The sequence below is a fragment of the Arachis hypogaea genome, chromosome 1 (genome assembly GCF_003086295.3).
Source record: "Arachis hypogaea cultivar Tifrunner chromosome 1, arahy.Tifrunner.gnm2.J5K5, whole genome shotgun sequence".
Taxonomy (NCBI): domain Eukaryota; kingdom Viridiplantae; phylum Streptophyta; class Magnoliopsida; order Fabales; family Fabaceae; genus Arachis; species Arachis hypogaea.
In genome coordinates, this window is record NC_092036.1 from 5,186,773 (window position 1) to 5,190,985 (window position 4,213).

Sequence of the window (4,213 nt, forward strand, 5' to 3'; positions counted from 1 at the left end):
GATCATAGGTATTTCCATAGGATTCTCCCATGTAATTACCTCTTCCATTGCAGGATTCTCAGGGTTATAAGCTTCTCCCTCAGAGGAGGCTTCTTTAGTACTGCTGGATGCAGCTTGCAATCCAGTTAGATTTTGAGAAATCATATTGTCTTGCTGAGTCAATATTTTATTCTAAGCCAATATGACATTCAGAGTATCAATCTCAAGAACTCCTTTCTTCTGACTCATCCCATTGTTCATAGGATTTCTTTCAGAAGTGTACATGAACTGGTTATTTGCAACCATCTCAATGAGTTCCTGGGCTTCTGTAGGAGTTTTCTTCAGATGAAGAGATCCACCAGCAGAGTGGTCCAATGACATCTTGGACAATTCAGACAGACCATCATAGAATATACATAAGATGCTCCATTCTGAAAGCATGTTAGAAGGACACCTTCTGATCAATTGCTTGTATCTTTCCCAAGCTTCATAGAGGGATTCACCTTCCTTCTGTCTGAAGGAGGACTTCCATTCTAAGCTTGCTCATCTTTTGAGGAGGAAAGAATTTGGCCAAGAAAGTATTGACCAACTTTTTCCAAGAGTTCAGGCTTTTCCTAGGTTGTGAGTCCAACCATATCCTAGCTCTATTTTTTACAGCAAAGGGAAAAAGCATAAGTCTGTAGACCTTGAGATCAACCCCATTGGTCTTAACAGTGTCACAGATTTGCAAGAATTCATCTAAGAACTGACGAGGATCTTCCAATGGAAGTCCATGAAACTTGAAATTCTATTGCATTAGAGAAACTAATTGAGGCTTAACCTCAGAGTTGTTTGCTCCAATTGCGGGAATTGAGATGCTTCTTCCATAGAATTTGGAAGTTGGTGCAATAAAGTCACCAAGCATCTTCCTTACATCTCCACCATTGTTGTTGGGTTCGGCTGCCATGTCTGCTTCTTTTTCGAAATTTTCTGTAAGGTCCTCTCCGGAGTATTGTGCTTTAGCTTCTCTTAGCTTCCTCTTCAGAGTCCTTTCAGGTTCAGGATCAGCTTCAATAAGAGTGTCCTTATCCTTGTTCCTACTCATATGAAAAAGAAGAGAACAAATGGAGTAGTGAAATCCTCTATGTCACAGTATAGAGATTCCTTTATGTGAGTATAAGAACAGAAGAATAGAAGGATGAAAAGAGAGAGGAGATGAGTAATTCAAACAGAGAGAAGAGAGAGGGGTTCGAATTATGAGTAGAAGAGAAGTGTTAGTGATTAAACAAAATAAATAAAAAGAGATGAGAGAGAGAGAGTATTCGAATTTTAAGAAGAGAGAAAAGAAAAATATTTTTATTTTTATTTAATTAATTAAGTTAGTTTCAAAAATTTGAAAAAGAAATAAAATAAAATTAGAATTTAAAACAATTAGTTACTTAAAGAGAATTTTGAAAAAGTGGTGGGTGATTTTCGAAAATTAGAAGTGAAAGAAATAGTTAGGTGGTTTTGAAAAAGATGAGAAATAGTAAGCTCCTTTAAAATTAAAACAAACAAGTCAAGTAGTTAGTTGAAAAAGATTTGAAAATAATTTTGAAAAGATAAGAAGTTAGAAAAAGATTTTGAAATTAAAATTTTAAAAAGATATGATTGAAATTTATTTTGAAAAAGAATTGAAAAATAAATTAAAAAGATTTGATTTTTAAAATTAAAGTTGATGACTTGACTAACAAGAAACTAAAAGATATGATTCTAGAACTTAAAGATTGAACATTTCTTAACAAAATAGTAACAAACTTTAATTTTTGAATCAAAACATTAATTGTTAGTAAAGTTTTCGAAAATATGAAATGAAATTAAGAAAAAGATTTTTTTTTTGAAAAATTAGTTTTAAAATTTTCGAAAACATTAAAAGAAAAATGAAAAAGATTTTGAAAAATTTTGAGAATGAAATTCGAAAATCATAAAAAAATGAAAAATAATTGATTTTGAAAAAGATTTGAAAAGATAAAGTTTTCAAGTTGAAATTTTGACTTGACTAACAAGAAACAACTAAATTTTAAAATTTTTTGACCAAGTCAACTCAAAATTTCGAAAATTATGAGAAGAATAAGGAAAAAAAATATATATATATATATATTTTTTACTTTTGAATTTTTAATGAGGAGAGAGAAAAACAACAAAATGAAACAAAACATAAAAATTTAAGATCAAAACAAATAATGCATGCAAGAACACTTTGAATATCAAGATGAACACCAAGAACACTTTGAGGATCATGATGAACATCAAGAACATATTTTTGAAAATTTTTAAGAAAAGAAAGGCATGCAAGACACCAAACTTAAGAACTTTTGTACTAGAGACACTAACAATTTGAAAATGCACAAGAAAAATAAGAAAAGACACAAAACAAGAAAAATTAAAGATCAAACAAGGAAAATCATCAAGAACAACTTGAAGATCAAAGAAGAACACAATGCATGAATTTTCGAAAATCTAAGAAAAATTAAAAACATGCAGTTGACACCAAACTTAAAATTTGACACTACTCAAATAAGAAACACAAATTTTTTTGTTTTTTTATATTTTTTAAAAATTTTTTTGTATATTTTTCGAAAATTAATTTTGCAAAAAGAGAAATAATAAATTCAAAAATTTTTAATAAGAATTCCAAAGTTCCTGTAATGTTAGTCTAAGTCTTCGGTCCAAAAGATTAGACATGGCCAAATGGCCAGCCAAGCTTTAGCATAACATTACATATAACAATCTAAAAAATAAGAATCCAAAGGCTCCTACAATGATAAGTGGAAACCTCAGTCCAAAAGATTAGACATAACTTAATAGCCAACCAGGCTTCAACATATCATCATGAAGCTCTAAGGTGGAATTCATTCTTAAAAACTTTTTTATGAATTTTTCAAAAACTAATATTTTTTGAAAGATTTTTGAAAATAAAATAAAATAAAGGTTGAAACAAGAAGAAAATTACCTAATCTAAGTAACAAGATGAACCGTCAGTTGTCCAAACTCGAACGATCCCCGGCAACGGCGCCAAAAACTTGGTGCACAAAATTGTAAATCACACTTTTCACAACTCCGATACAACTAACCAGCAAGTGCACTAGGTCGTCCAAGTAATAACCTTACGCGAGTAAGGGTCGATCCCACAGAGATTACCAGCTTGAAGCAAGCTATGGTCATCATGTAAATCTTAGTCAGGCGGATTCAATTGGTTATGAGTTTTGATAATTGAAAGATAAATAAAACGTAAATTACAATAAAGATACTTATGTAATTCATTGGTGAGAATTTCAGATAAGCGTTTGGAGATGCTTTGTTGCTTCTGAACCTCTACTTTCCTATTGTCTTCATCCAATCATGCGTGCTCCCTTCCATGGTAAGTTGTGTGTTGGTAGATCACCATTGTCAATGGCTACCATCCGACCTCTCAATGAAAATGGTCCAGCTACGGTTTCTATACAGCTAATCAACTGTCAGGTTTCTCGTCTCGAATGAAAAATACCAGGCACAGCTACTGCACGGCTAATCATCTGTCGGTTCTCACTTGTGTCGGAATAAGATCTCTTTATCCTTTTGCACACTGTCACTGTGCCCAACATTCGTGAGTTTGAAGCTCGTCATAATCATCCCGTCCCAAATCCTACTCGGAATATCACAGACAAGGTTTAGGCTTTCCGGATCTCGGGAATGCTGCAAATTGGTTCTAGCCTCTACCACGAAGGTTCTAATCTCACGGATTCGAATGCTCTGTTGTCAGGAGAGACAAGTCAGATCCGTGGATCAGAGACCCAAGAGACTATACTCCAGCTATTGTCTAATGACTACGTTAAACATCATGTAGACCGCTTGTGGTTGTCAGGCATGTGGATCTTGGCTAAGCGAGTAACGAAGATAGTGGGTGATTGTCACGGATCACTCCTTCATTCTGACTTAATTGAATTAAGTATGAGAGTATATATTGGAGAAAAAGTAAGTGTGAATTGAAAGAAAAATAATAGTACTTGCATTAATTCACGAAGAATAGCAGAGCTCCGTACCTTAATCTATGAGGTGTAGAAACTCCACCATTGGAAAATACATAAGAGAAAAAGGTCTAGGCATGGCCGAATGGCCAGCCTCCCAAATGTGAAAAATGGCATAAGCTTTCAAAAACTGCCGAATACAATAGTAAAAAGTGCTATTTATACTAAACTAGTTACTAAGGATTATAGAAAATAAGTAACTAAGTGCA

General features: G+C 33.1%; 1 non-coding gene across 1 annotated transcript; it reads left to right on the forward strand.

Annotated features, from left to right (window-relative positions):
- Nucleotides 1-414: 414 nt before the first annotated feature.
- LOC112716082 (small nucleolar RNA R71) lies at nucleotides 415-520 on the forward strand. Its single transcript, XR_003160155.1, has one exon. It is a non-coding gene; the product is annotated as a small nucleolar RNA R71 (small nucleolar RNA).
- The last annotated feature ends 3,693 nt before the right edge of the window (nucleotides 521-4,213 follow it).